The sequence below is a fragment of the Amblyomma mixtum genome, chromosome 3 (assembly GCF_055824585.1).
Source record: "Amblyomma mixtum isolate Tamu chromosome 3, ASM5582458v1, whole genome shotgun sequence".
In the NCBI taxonomy this organism is placed as follows: domain Eukaryota; kingdom Metazoa; phylum Arthropoda; class Arachnida; order Ixodida; family Ixodidae; genus Amblyomma; species Amblyomma mixtum.
Window position 1 is genome coordinate 347,065,626 of NC_143014.1, and position 15,593 is coordinate 347,081,218.

The window sequence follows — 15,593 nt, forward strand, 5'->3', positions numbered from 1 at the left end:
TGTACCGAAAAAAAGGGCGCAAAAAAGGAAAAAAAGGTTTCTATCAGGAAGCAATGTCGAAATATCAGTTGATGCACAACTATTAGAGTAGCCGACAAAATAATCGTTAAACGCATTTGCGAGAGCACTCCCCTATATTTCTTTGACACAAACAAATACCATTTTTACACGAGGATATGACCTACGACAATTCAAGAGGCCATTTAGTTTCTGCCATAAAATATCAGGTTTATTCGATCAGCTGTCAAATTCAGCATTAAAATAGAATTTCCTAAATGCTTTTAATTTTCTCTTTAGTTTGTTTCTAAATGTTTTGTATTCCTTTAATACGCTTGGACCCTTGGTCTTAATAAACTTGTGATAGAGTGCATTTTTACAATTTAGTTGTTTTAGCAATTCGGGCATTACCCATGGCTTTCTCATTTTTTTACCCAGTCTAAACTTCTGTTCTAGGAAATGGCCGTCATATATATTCGAGAGATCTCATCAATAACCTTGCTGTACACGATTTCTACGTTATCTATTTCCAGAATTTCCTTAATATCACAACGCTGCAATTCAGCTCTCAAACTATCTAAACCTGCCTTTGTAAAGGTCTGGAAGGAAACGTACCGATGCATTTTGGTTGCAATAAAATTATGTTTTCTTAACAGAGAAAATATTGGAAGGTGCTCACTTAGGTCGTATGATATTACACCACTAGCAGCGTTTGCAGAATCGGCATTTGTGATAAACAAATCAAGCAGCGTTTCACTTTCGGTTGTGATCCTAGTTGGCGCACGAATGACATCTTCATATCCGTGTGACGTTAAAATGGCTAGCATGGCTTTTTGCGGCGCAGAAATGGTCAACATGTCAATATTGAAATCCCCGGCAGACCCCAAGTAATTACCAGTTCCCGAATTAAAGGACAACAGCTGCTCATAAAAAGAAAAGGAACTAGAAAGGTTTCCGTTTCATGGTCTGCAGCGAACAGAAAACGTATAGTCATTCACGCGAGCTGTTATAATTTCAAAATCATCACAGCACATACAAAAGTCGGAAAGAAACTCGCAGTTCACATGCTCTCTTAACAACAGCATTACACCACCGCCCCGACGATTTGTTCCATTCACACTGTGTGACTGGTACTACGGAAAATTGGGCAACTCGCAGTCATCCCTGCACCAAGTTTCACTAAGCATGACTGCATGAAACAAAAACTTAATGCTATTCAAGAAGTCATTTATGTCGGTTTCTTTGCTGTACAGCGAGAGAACGTTTAGGTGAAGGCACTTCAGTGAAACAGCATGGTGCCTTGAGACAAAGGTGTTTAACTCGTGTGGGGGAATATGACAGTGGCTAGCCATTTTTAAGAAAAAGCCGCCGCGGTGGCTCAGTGGTTATGGTGCTCGGCTGCTGACCCGAAAGACGCGGGTTCGATCCCGGCCGCGGCGGTTGAATTTCTTTGGAGGAGAAATTCTAGAGGCCCGTGTACTGTGCGACGTCAGTGCACGTTAAAGAACCCCAGGTGGTAGAAATTTCGGGAGCCCTCCACTACGGCGTCTCTCATAGCCTTAGTCGCTTTGGGACGTTAAACCCCATAAACCAAACCAAACCAAACCATTTTTAAGAAAAATTATTCTTGACACGGTCTATAGTGAGCAGGCTTAGGTTGGAAGCTCTGACCTCTGACTCACTACTACCACAGAGTCACCGTCGGCTCTCCGCAGCAATATTTTTCCGTTCCTATGCCACCCGTACTTGCACTCGTTTTCTTTGGCCCAATCCTTTGCCTCTCGAAGCAGTTGCCGGCTTTGACTGGTCATGCTTTCTTGGATGAACAGGTTAGATTTATCTTCTTTTAGTTTAGACCGGTTATTCAGCCATTGGTCTCTGATAGATTGCCTGATATACCGAACGATTATATCTGCTATTTTTCCAGCTTTGCATGGAAGGCGATTAATAGCGGCGACGTCTGTTTCAGCAAGTGCAGGAACCTCAAGCAACCTGGCAACAGAGTTTGCTTTTTGGAGCAAATTTTCATTCTCAGAAACACCAACACTGTGAATTTCTACATTTAGTTTCCGGTTTCTCCACTGTAGGTCGTTCAAATCTGCCTGAAGTCTTCTGGTTTGATCATCTCAAGCGCGGGTGTTCTGTTCATGGTGTTCTAGCCTTTTCCGCATTTCTTTCGACTGTTTTTCCTGTCCGGCTAGTTGCGTCAACATCTCGTCGTACTTATCCGACATGAGCTGCACCGACCGTTCGATGCTTGGCACAGTTTCCTTGAGCGGCAACAACTCGTCCAACTTTTGGCTTATACCGTCTAGAATATACCTGATATCAGTAAGTTGTTCAGCTGTCGGTCTCCCTTCTGTGCTTTCGGCATTTTTTCTATCATCTTTGCAGATAGAGCAAGTCTTATTTTGTTTGACGGATTCAGATTTCTTTTTATACTGTTTTTCTGATATTCCGGCGCATGCTGCAACGTGAAAAAAGTGGGTACAACGCCGCATGACAGACAGTTCAGCCGAGCTGATAGGCTCATTACACGCAAGACATACATTGCGCGCTGGCATAGAAGCAGAAAGGCAGCACACATAAACAAAAAATCAGTTTTACGTGGCAGCAGCGGAAGAAAAGACAACACACTAAGAACGAAAGGAAATTTTACAGGGCGTGGACTAACCTGTGTATGCAGGCGACAATGAATGTGCCGTGTGTGCTACCGCTGCTGCCAAAAGGTAGCTGTCCACCGGGTCGACGGCTTTATAGCGAAGATTGGTGATGGTAGTGGCACCCAGCGGTGAAAATCGTTGGTTTCCTCAGCTGGAGATAGCAGCACGGCCGAGCCATCACCACGTGCATGTGGCACACGGTGTGATGCAAGACGATAGCCGGAAGATGGGCGCCACGTAGGCTACAGCCAGGAAGACAGCGGCCGATTAAAAATCTGCGTAGACAGGCTACAATGAATAGATGTGCCATGTGTGCTACTGCTGCTGCCAAAATTAAGGTAAGGTTTAGATAACTGACAGCGAAAAGGCCTGTAAGGTTTCTGAGATCTGTGTGCCTTAAGAAAAATAGGATTGAGGTGTGTTCCAGTGGTAACAGACGTTCCAAATCATTTGTCATTGAAGGGCTTTCTGTTTTTGGGCGCATTTTATCCGTACTCTAAAAGGGGTAACGTATAAAATAGTCGCACATAAAATCAGAGAGCATTTGATTAGGCGCTTGGGAATGGTACCTGACCGCACTCCCGTGCATATAAAGTGTGCAATAATTTTGTGCGGGGGGGCTCGCGTTTAGCCAGGTCTCAAAACTTACATTTGAAAACATGCCCTACACAGTTCAGCGTGCGGGTGCCAAGGAAACGTGCCCATATCTTTTTCCAGCGGGCACCGCGAGCAGACGTTAAGGAAGCATATAGTGCAAACACAGGCAACAAGAACTACTAGGTAACAAGCTATCAAATGCAGGTGACGCTATTATTTCGGTCACTTCATTAAGAGTGACAATATTCTTTTTTGATTAAATTTTGGTTCTTTGATTTCGATTAATCCTTTTCCTGTAGTAGCTTTTGGCCACGCATTTTTCTTTATTTTTGGTGGATGTACTATAATGTGGAAAGCTGCCAGAACTCTCTAAAATGTCATCTGTGTTCTATATTTGCAGAGCGCCGGTGTCGCCAAGGGTGAGAGGGCTGGAAGAGATTCCAGGACTACAGCGCAACGAACAGGACAAGAAGGAGGACAGAGAGAGGGACACAAGAGCTGTCGAAGAGATCTGCTGGAAGAGATGGCAGCTGAAGCCAGCAACGTGTTATGCCGCTAGCGCACCTAAGCAGGTCAACATGTTGTGTAGGTCAAACGCAAGCAGGAAAATGTTGCAGAACGTGTGGCCAACGGTTTCGGTTTGCTTTTATGAGGTTAAACGTCCCAAAGCGACTCAAAACTACACAGGAACCCGCAGTGAGAGGCTCGGAATAATTGAGCCACCTCAGTTCTTTAACGTGCACTGACATCGTACCGTAAATGGGACTCTATTGTACCGCCTCCATATAAACGCGAAAGCCGCGGCTAGTATCGAACGCTCGTATTCCAGGTAAGCAGACCAGCACCACAACAACGGAGCCGACACGGCGGTTGTCTTCCTCTCTTCCTAGATGAGGCCTGAGTTCCAGTGCTCCTTTGCTTTTTTCGATTCAGTTGGCCTGCTGGTCCCGCACTTGGAGCTTGCAGGAATGAAGGGATCTGCAATGCCGGGTAATCTGACGGGTGTGATTATTTTCCACGCGGAGAGATATGGCGGGCTTACCGTCGCTTGAGTGGCATAGGTAAGAGTAGAGCGTTTGGTAGAAAAGATCATGAGACAGGGAGAGGGTGTTGGTTTACAGTTCGTTTCAGGCCGTAGGATGGCGCCAGCTGCAAAGAAAGCCGTGCTCGTAAGTGGAAAGGAGGCCTTCACTATGTCCTGTAAAGATTTAGCTTGGGTATGTTTCTTAATATATTACCTGTCCAAAAGCCTCAGAAACTGCCACAAAGGTTGAATTAGCACGAAATCGTCTCGTTGTGTTCAAATTTTAATATGTTCCGATGAGAGCATTTAACCAAATTACAAGCGTTAGCACAGAAGAGCACCTCAAAGTAACGGAAGAAAATTTGAACATTCGTATGCATAATGAGGTTCTGTGTTTGATACGCATGAAAACAACAGTGAACTGAAACGTGCGATCAGCATCCAATTATTAGAAAAGCACATGAGTAAAAAGAGAAGAGAGCAAGAGCACAGAGGAAAACGAGAGATGTGAGCATAATCGAAATCTGAGGAATGATTTCACTGAATTAAAAAACCAACATGTCTGATGGTCAGCCTGCAGTCCAAAGGTGCCTTATTAGAAAGCTTTGTAGATGCAATGAGGCTTGCAAGATAAGGTAGCGTTTGGAAATAAATGACCAGTCTCAACACGGTTAACCTCATTTTCACTGCCAATAAAGTTTGCATGAAGTCAACCTCCAGCCTAAATTACAACACAAGCAGCATCCTTTGATAAAACCGTCGATTCTGTACGATTTCCTCGTGCGCACGTCTGCTTTTTAAAGGAACGCCCGTACATGGTTGTTTTGAAGTTTGGTAGTGCATATGTCAGCACTCTGGCTACGTGAAGTGTCATAACGGTTTGGTCGCGACGGCCCTATAGCAGTGCTATGTAGAAAGAGCGCATTGCAAACGTGTTTAGGTCTCGACTAATTTAGTAAAGATTCTCTTTTACCGAACATTTAAAACAAGAGAACCAATGAACTAGGTCACGGCAAAACTGGAAATCGTTGGAAAACGGGTGGTAGCTGTGCACCAGAAATCGAATCGAATACCTTGCGAATACGAGTCGGAAGATCAAGAGGCAAGGCTATCACTGCGATTCTGCTAGTTTTTCGTCAGCAAATCCGATCATTACCTTGCCGACGTCCTAAAGCCACCGAGTGCAGGCTTTGAAGAGTGGGAGGTCCGGTTGACCAGCGCCACACTGGAAACCGAACTGGCGCTCCTCGTCATCTGCGCGGCGTCGGTCAGAGCCACTGGGGTCTTGGACTCAAGATTCCAACTATGCTGGCTCCAACCATCTTGTTCTTACCTGAGTTCCAGCTCAATAAATGTCTTCATTTGGTGTCAAGAAATCAAAGTATATCAATTTCTCTGAAACTGGCACCTGTAAAACGGTGAGCTGAGCGAGTTGGTGCATACTTTAAGAAAACATCGAAGCTACAGGGAGAAGAGAGAAGAAGACAACGGGACAAGCACTGACTAGCAACTGAAGTAACCCTGTCAGTAACCTGTAAGTATCCCATCCCATCACCTCTATTTTGGTCATCTCTTATTTTCTTCCTTATAGGGTGTTTTGTGCAGGCTTTGAAGTAACATATCAGTGCAGTGTCTACTTCAATAAATACGGTATATGATCGTGGGGAAAAATTATTGTACTCACTATAGCTCCAACATTTTCTAACCGGAGCACTTCTTCTATAGAACTTAATGCATACCACATTAACTCCGTACAGTAAGTTTATAATATTAGTACTTAAGAGTGCAGGAGTTTTCTCTCTGCGTTGCTAAAAATATCCCACAACTGTCGCTCTTATTTGCAAATAATTCCTCACGAGTATTAGCCAAAAATGCTTCCGATAAATCAGAACCTAATTTTACCCAATGTAGGGAGTAATTACCTAAAACAAGCAATTAATTTGTCACTTTTATTGAATACACTTCCACTCGCCATAAAACCAAACCATATACCGTAGTTTAAATCTGGAACTCCAATTTCCATGTTTCTGTTATCTCAATAATGTTTTTCCTCTTTGTTTTATCCGTTTTCCGTCCGTCCATGAATCCGTCCATGAATCCGTCCGTCCGTCCGTCCGTCCATCCATCCATCCATCCATCTATCCATCCATCCATCCATCCATCCATCCATCCATCTATCCATCCATCCATCCATCCATCCATCCATCCATCCATCCATCCATCCATCCATCCATCCAACCATCCATCCATCTATCCATCCATCCATCCATCCATCCATCCATCCATCCATCCATCCATCCATCCATCCATCCATCCATCCATCCATCCATCCATCCATCCATCCATCCATCCATCCATCCATCCATCTTTCCTTCCTTCCTTCCTTCCTTCCTTCCTTCTTTCCTTCCTTCCTTCCTTCCTTCCTTCCTTCCTTCCTTCCTTCCTACCTTCCTTTATTCCTTCCTTCCTTCCCTCCCTCCCTCCCTCCCTCCCTCTCTCCTTCCTTCCTTCCTTCCTTCCTTCTTTCCTTCCTTCCTTCCTTCCTTCCTTCCTTCCGTCCGTCCGTCCGTCCTTGTTGGCTTCCCACGTTGCCTTAATGAGTTTCGTACACTCTTTGTAAATGGAGCGCTTCATTTGAAGACATTTATCGACAATAGGTACAAGAGGTCCCACTTCGGTCACCGGGAACGCGACCAGCTTTTGAATGCATATTTACAGTAAGTTATCTGCGCTGTAAAAGGATGCATTTCTGGGAACTGTTTATCATCAGCGGGTCCTTTCGCAGCCAAATGTGATATATCCTCACTTTTAAAATGCTGAGAAATTCCGTTCTTGCGATTCAAACAGACTAACTTTTCACTGAATTTTCTCTTTCTGGAACAACGGCACATCGAAATTGCCTTGCCGGCTCCGCAGTCATCATTCCAGAGTCCACTATACTCAAGATAAAGGATGCGAAATGCTTTCAGTGTTTTTTATTCGTCGGGGCGCACATGTAACGGCAAGTAAATGGACTAATAATAAAGGCGAATGCGCGTATACATGATGTGCCGCTCGGCGGTGCGGCAGCGGTGGAGAAGCAGCATGCAGCGGTTTTTAGACGCCGCCTGGACGCCGCCGCCGTTCGGGCTGTCCCACAATCTGCACTCGTGATTGGACTCCTTCCGCTGAGCCGTGGCGCCTCCTCGTCTCCGCTCCAAGCAGCGGGAGCCCGCGGCTGCAGGCAAGCGGCACAAAGGGTCTCTCCAGCGGTCGCTACTGGCTTCCATGGCCATGGCCACCTGACAGACCGCTGTGCTGCCCTTGTGGTGCACCGGCCCATCTGTCCGAATATGGCGGGCCCCAGTACTGCGGCAGAGAGCACTGCGAGCAAAGATCGCGATTCAAATGGCATAGTTGGCGCATATCACCGTTAATTTTCAGCAAATAAAAGTTTCAGAGAACTATGGAGCCGGTAGAAGGCAAGATGTGCGTACGTATCTGTTCTAGGGGTCGTCGCACTATTGCTAAGGTTAACTCTACGAGCGCAAAATACCCTCTGTCTTGCTACTACAGCCAGAGTAAGGCTGTATTTCAGTACCTGAAGGCTAGGTGAAAAAAACGTCCTCAATACAGGTTAACTAGAACCTTCTCATTCAGTCATCTCAAAAATGCAGCGAATGTCCGATTTTGAAAGGAAAATACAGCGCGAACAGAGACGACGGACGAAGAAGAGGTGCACAACACAAGCGCTGTCTCGCAAATAAAATTTTTATTCTAGAGGAAAACACATATCAAAGCGACCGAAATAACAGCGAAGTCAGCAACCACATAAGGCAAAAGACAGATGGAAGAAACTCAAAAAAACGCAACAGATTGCGCGGGGCGCCCTCTCCTCTGACCCATGGCACGTCATGTGTTGTCCAAAAACCGTACCACCACATCATATAATATGATAGAGGGTTGGCTGATGCACGCGCTTATTTTTTTCTTTATGAAAAACGCTTCCATAATGTCTCTAGTACGCTAGTCGCGGTGCCGGTACAGTGTATCGGTTTTCTCAAAAATCGCCTTAAAATTCTTTTTATCATCGCACTGACCACAATGTTTAGATAAATCGCGATATCGCGATTACCGATACATCGTTATATGTTTCGATACATTGTGATAATGTTTAGAGATATCCGTGCGGAGATAAAATGAATTGCAAGGCGATTTTTGAGAGAACCGAGATACTGTACCGACACCGCAACCAGCGTACCAGAGAGATTGTGGAAGCGTTTTTTTCTAAAAGAAAAAAATAAGCGCGAGGATCAGCCAACCCTCTATCACATTATGTGATGCAGAGATACGGTTTTTGGACAGCACCTGACATGCTATGGATCATAGGAAAGGGCGCCCCGCGCAATTTGTTCGTTTCTGAGCTTTTTTTTTTAATATGTTTTTTGCCTCATGTGACTGCTGACTTTGCTGTTATTTCGGTCGCTTTTATACATGTTTTCCGCTTGCATAAAAATTTTAGTTGCGAGACAGCGCATGCGTTATGCACCTCTTCTTCGTTCGTCGTCTTTGTTGCCTCAGAATTTTTCTTCCAGAATTAACGTCACCCAACTTTCCCAACTTCCCATACTACTACAGCGAATGTCAGATTGCCTTGTACCCATTTTTCATGTGTTTTTATTCCTTAAACTCGTGTGCTTGGGCAAAAAAGCTATATTTATTGCCTTATGTGACTTTCTGCCATGCTCGATGTTCACGGCGACCGCTTATGGAGCGCTTTGTTCATGCCGCTTGCTAAGTCTGTGTCGCTCTGCAGTCTCGTGTGCCAGTTAAAAAAAATTTCCTGCAGAAAGTTAGTCCCCTCAACTTCGAGCCTGAATCAAGGCTAACGCTCTTAACTCGTCGTTAATCTTCAATGATATACAGCCTAAACGATGCTGTAGGATTTGAATAGCAGAAAAAAGTCAATACAAAAGTTTTAGTGCTCGGCGTACCGGCTTGGCTTATGAATGAGCAAAAGCTCTTAGAGCTTCGGTTTTGCCACGTAGCCCTGGATCCCGTCGGGGAACCACCATCAGATTGCGTGTTCCTCCGTCCTCGTCATAACATCCTGCGTTTATTTCGTCCGCGGTAGCAGCCCATTCGGTTTCCCTTTAGAAGTCATCTTCAGGTTGCGCAATGTTCCGCTCTTGTCTTAACTTCCGAAGCCATTAGGACACCTGTCCCTCCCTCCACCCTCCGTTCCCTGTACCACCTTCCTTCTCCCTACTTTCCTAGACGTGGGGAGGGGGATAACCTTCTCCTCCACCTCCTCCAGGAAACCATACCGGGTGACCTCCACTGGGAAAAGATGGCAAGATGGAAATTCTACTCAATGAAATAATTGAAAATACTTTAGAATGAATTTATTGCAATACATACGTTTAAATATTTTCATTTGATATAATAAAAATTATTCGCACTGCATCCGCAGTAAAAGGCGACAAAAACTTATCGGAGGGACGCGCCTGCCTGAGTCTTCAAGAAACCGTGGCATGGTTGCAGGCGCTTGTACAGTCTGCCAAAAACATACAACCCAAGCTGTTTGCTTCCAAGCCGTGGAGCGGGGCTCTTCAGAATATTTGACAGTGTTAAGCTTGGGAGAGTTGAGGACTTAAGTTCCTCCCACCTTTGTGAGATTGGGGTCCCTGAGTATGCAAGAGGAGTGGCGCCGCATGGCTCATAAGCACATCTTTTGGGCTGTATACTTTTTACGAAGACTGTACGTAGATCATCTAAGCAGTCAGTAGCTGAATCGCAACCATTCCTAGCTGCCGCACAGTTCAAATTAGTGGAAGGAAAACAAAACTCAAATGCTGCCATTCTTTGTGAACTTAACGCCCTTCCGCAAGCGCCCACTTTCTTGTTTTGAAGGAGCTACATTTTGCGCTAAGCAACACGCTACCCGGCGGCGCTGGGGATCAAACCCAGCACCTCCCGAATGCGAGGCAGATGCTCTAGCACAAGACCACGCTTCGGTTTGGGAAATGAAGGTTCTGTGATCTGTGTAACAGCATCGCGTGCTCGACGCTCTCGTAGGTTTTACTGACATCCAGAGGGAAAACGCGCGGGAAATTGTTTAGTGCTGCGAGCAAATTTAATACGGCTCTCAAGGTCAGTATGAACACACAAAATTGGACAGCCGGCCTGAAACCAATTTGACAAGGACTCAAGTGATAATTTGCAGAAAGGAAAGACATAGCACGACGGAGCAGGACCGGTTCCACCAACTTCGCTAGGTTCGAAGTTAATGAAACAGGGCCTATGTTGTTTAAAGTGAAACCCTCCCCGTGATTTATAGGTAGTGGAACTATTTCCGTAAAAAGTTATCAGGAGATACGTTACACAAAATTTTGATCATAGATGACGCGACCTTCTCGGGGCCAGGAGCAGCTGAGGAGAGGCGCAGAAGAATTTGCGAAAGCTCAGGCACAGAGATCTTAATAAAATCACTTGAGGTGCATGTGAATGTAGCTGGAGAACGAAGTGAAGATGTAAATCCACGCTGCAGGCCACATGCAATGCCCTCTAAGGTCTTGCCAATGTCAGCAAGCGACTTCATGAGGGATTCAATTTTGGCAGGGGGCTTAATCATAAGGTCTTGCCAATGTCAGCAAGCGACTTCATGAGGGATTCAATTTTGGCAGGGGCTTAATCACTTTTCTGCTTCTCATGAAATTAAACAGAGCCCGATTATTTCCTCATTGCCAAAAAAATGACATTGACTTGTGATATGCTCCTCCTTCGCGCAAGAGACAGTGAACGTAAATGTTGCTGCGCCGTACTTATAATCCAACTAATTTTTTGGGCATTGATTTAGAACAAGTTGTTTCCAGGCTTCTTTCCGTCGTCTATACCCCAGTAACACAAGGTGGCGGGCCCATGCGGGTTCGACATTGGCAATCAGGACTGGTGGCTGCCTGCAGTATACCTACATGGGTCCCTCGTGGGTGCACTGCTGGCACAAAACGCATAGGATACCTACTTGATGCCTGGGTGGGACCCTCCTCGGTAATGCATGGGCTTAAACAGACTGGGCAGCCCATCTAGGTCCCCCCGCAGATACATGCGGGCTAAGATGCGGGCACTATTATGGTGAAGTGAGGGTAACCCCAAAAGGGGCTGCCTGAACATCACTGTGAGGGAGCCGCGGTGGTTTTGCCTGGGCAGAGAGCTAGTATTCCCGCCTTCAACCTACATAGGTGCCACGTAGAAAATATAGAGAGGCTAAACTTTGGGCTTCACAATGGCGAAGCGTAGGCATGCAGTTTAGGCTGCCTGAGCAACACCTGCAACGGTCCTGCATGGGCTGGGCTGTGGATTTGCCATGCCCACATGCCCTTCCCATGCATTTAGTTCGTCTGCATAAAAGATGGGGCTACATGGTGGTGAAGTGCGCGCACCCCCAATAGAGGCTGCCCGTGTAGAACCCTGACCGAGCGAATTAGGCTGTGTGTGGGCTAACACCAGTATTCCCGCCTGTAGCCGACATGGGTCCTGAGTAGAAAATACATGCGCTGGACATGGGCACATTTCCCATTCACACATCTTCCCCGCCTGCATCCTACATATCTGGTAGAAAAGGGCTAAGCGTGGGCTGATCAGTGGCGAAACATGCAGTGCGTGCATGAAAGACGCGAGCAACATAACGGTGAATTACGGGCAACCGCAATAGGGGATTCCCTTGCCGCACCCTGACAAAAACAAGACGGCTGCGTGTGGGCAAACAGATAGTATATTTGTGCCTGCAGCCTTCTTAATTCCTGAGCAGATTACTCTGGGCTGGTTTGTGTTCCCCCTGCTGATACATATGGATCATAACCAACTAGCCCGGCAGATGGTGTTATTCAAGAAACTTCATGCGCCATTAGTGAGATGCCGGGCAACACCTATCGAAAGCCCCACGTACATTAGTTTTACACGGGAAGAGTTGAGATTCTCACATTTAGCCTGCCCGCATAACCTACATCGGACGTAAAACGGCTAAGCGTGCCCAAATAGCAAGACCTTGCGTGTTTCACTCATCTGTGGAGCGGCAGTTCAAACGTCATAATCAAAAAAAAATTCGCCTCTCTACCTGGGATTTTTTCGCGCTTGTTTGGCGCATATCGCATTGCATTTTATCTGGTGTACTACGGTCGCCGCGGAGAAAGCTGCCAGGATAAGGTGTCTTGCTTGTTTTAATTCACTTCCCTTCCGACAGCACTACAAGCGCTTTCGTCGTCTCCATGCAACATGTGGCGCATAGCTTTCACAACTAGTCGCCGTGGTGGCTCAGTGGTTATGGCACTCGGCAGCTGACCCTAAAAACGTAGGTTCGATACCGCAGGTTCGCTTCGAGCTGGAGAAGAGATACAGCGCTCGAGCGAACAAAACAAAACGAAAAACATTCGCACAAACCTCAGAGAAGTGGCACACATTTGCGCAATTTGTTTTTCAATCTTTCTTCTTTCGCCTCACCACCACATTGCCACCTTGCCTGCTTTGCCTGGGTATGCTCGCAACAAAAAAAAAAAAAACCTGCTGATCACCGGTTTCTCTGCCGACCTTTCTTCCTTCCTCGACGCCTCCTCAGTGTCTCTGGCCTGTCCCTCCCAGCCCCTTTCCCAGAAATGGCGAGGAGGTGCCCAGTCTGCAACCCACTAGCGAACATTTCAAGCCGCGCTCCCGCCTACGCTTCTACGGTACGCTTCCAGGAAGTGGCGAGGAGGCTTTGAACCTACTACTTATTCACTGCGCCCGGCCACTGCGCGTTGACGTCATGCAGAAGTACTCCCCCGCCTTGCTCGCGTTGCTTTGGGACAGGTTTTTCTTCTCTCCTGCGGTTCGGTTGACCGTGAAGCGACGAAGGGAGCCGCGACAACACGCGCTGGCGCTCACTTGCCGTCGTTCACTTTCATACAGTGCTTTGCGCATTTCCCCGGGTTTCCTTACTCGATCCACGATCGAAGATGACAACGCCATCCTATGCGTACGTCGAGTGCAAAGATGGTGATTCCCTATCGTCACTGATTCAGTGATGAAGGACGTCACCCGGAAAGACTTCAGTGGTGAACAATAACATTTTCTGACATTTGAGCAGTGAAGGTTACGATGGGAAAGGAGGATTTTATGACGGAGACGTCACGGTGCTAGCACGTAAGCACGCACTTGAAATCACCCTGTTGTTGCCGCCTCAGTTATGTGCTTTTCTTACACCTTGAGCTTGGCGCTTGATAGCCTTGGATGCTCATGCACCACTTAACCCAACACAACACAAATGATGCAAATAAGCATGGCTGATTAAAAGCAGAATTTTATTGGCTATAAAACAAACAAGTTAAGCAATAACTAAGCCGCTGTGAGCACTACTATAAACTTCACTCGCTGGATAAGCTTTCATTGTTATTTCACTTCACAGCATTGACAAGGAATTAGGAATGGACACATATTTTTCCATTCTGTTTGCCGAGGCAGGACAACAACTGAAAAATAGCATGGTGTTTTCATTTTCATATCAGCTACAATTGCACATACAGGCTTAGCCAAGACCACCTTGAAATGTTCTTTAGTTGCATCGGCCAGAGAGGGGATGGAACAATAACCCCTCGGTTCTGCAGTTCCGGTACGCATACAGAAGCCTACTGATGCATGCAGATGTGCGGCCTGTGACAACCGGCAATGTTGCCCCAAATTTTTAGGGAACATCAACAGTGGCCCATGCGCGTGTGCACAGAAGCAACGATGATGAAGGTGGTAAGTCGCCAGATATGTACATTGCTACTCCCACAACTCACCATGACCACAGCAGTTTTGGCTACGGACCAACTAATTTTAGCACTGAGGTTGTCACTTACATAGGTGGTTTTATTGTGAGGGTTGTATCGAAAAGCTTAAGGTGCAGTTCGTGCATAGAGATGCTTTTACAGGACGACACCGCAAGTGTCCTCATTTTTTATTAGAAATATTGGAGGTGTAATAATGCTTTCAGCGCTCGTAATTCACACCCTGTGCACTGCGGAGCACATTTTCCGCTGCAGTAACCAGCAAGGGCACAAAAATGTTGTCCACGAGGTCATACAGTCCTTCCAGAAGTTCTGCCAATGACATGAGCAAAGCTTGCAGGAAGCAGAACATTACAAAGAGAACCCAGTACATTTAATTGGAGTGCTCAAATTTGTTTTGAAGAATGTGACACTCAGACAGGAGGCTAGAAACCAAACAAAGAAGGCAAGAGAGGCTTATGTTAGAGCACTGCTTACAAAGGAAATCATGTTTCAGCACCAATAACAACCATTTCAAATTGCACTAATCAACTTAATGATATGTGCATGAAGCAACCCAGTCAGTGAACAGTCAGTGCACATGTCATAACGAGCCCCTCGATTATCTCCCTTGGCTGCTCGGCAAATTAATGGCAATTATTTAGTGCAAAGCAAGGAATGAAGGAAACAAAGAATAAACTACTTATAATAATAAATTTTTACAAGCCAAAGTCGCACTTGGGTTGTGAATCATGCTGCAGAAGAGGTTTTTGTATTAATTTTGAACCCAGGAGTTCTAATACATGCCACAAAATTATTACAAAAAAATTATCTGCCTCTCCCGTAACCGAGAGTAGAGTAAGCATGAAATGTTTACGGGCCTAATGTCATCTCGGTGGGCACCCGAACCGCACCGTACAGGAAGGGAGGAACGCCACCACCCGTTCAGCGCGATGCCTTGCCATTTGAACGCAAGGTTTTTTGAGGAAAGGAAATGGTGGAGTAATTCTCTGCCATCTCGGTGGACACCCGAACCGCACCGTAAAGGAAGGGAGGAACGCCACCACCCGTTCGGCGCTATGCCTTGCCCTTTGAACGCAGCGCTTCTCCCCCGGGCCCCTGTCCGCTTGCGCGGCTTTTCTTCGATGCGCGAAGCCCCTAAGAGATCACGTACGACAACCAAGTGTATCGTGGCATTTATGTGCTTTTTGCACGCGTTATTAGAAATCGGAAATTATAATTCCGTGCATTATCAAACGCACAGCGACTGATATCTTGATAAACATTGAGAATGCACTGGCAGTAGTTATTTTTTGTCACTCCTTTGGAGACCAACCGGCGCTTGCATGCCGGTCGCGTAGGAGGGCTTACAGAGTCTCGTTAATTCTCGTTAAGTCTCGTACGGTGCCCGGATGTTCTCGTTTCAGAGCCCGGATGACTGGAATTCAGTGCCCGGATGAGTGGATTTCAATGCCCGGATGAGTGGATTTCAATGCCCGGATCAGTGGATCTCGGTCTGGGCGTGACGTCACCACACTGCCGACAACGGGG

General features: G+C 46.3%; 1 pseudogene; it reads left to right on the forward strand.

Moving 5' to 3' along the window:
- LOC149356264 (uncharacterized) overlaps nucleotides 1-14,568 on the forward strand; it is a 51,915-nt pseudogene extending 37,347 nt beyond the window's left edge.
- The last annotated feature ends 1,025 nt before the right edge of the window (nucleotides 14,569-15,593 follow it).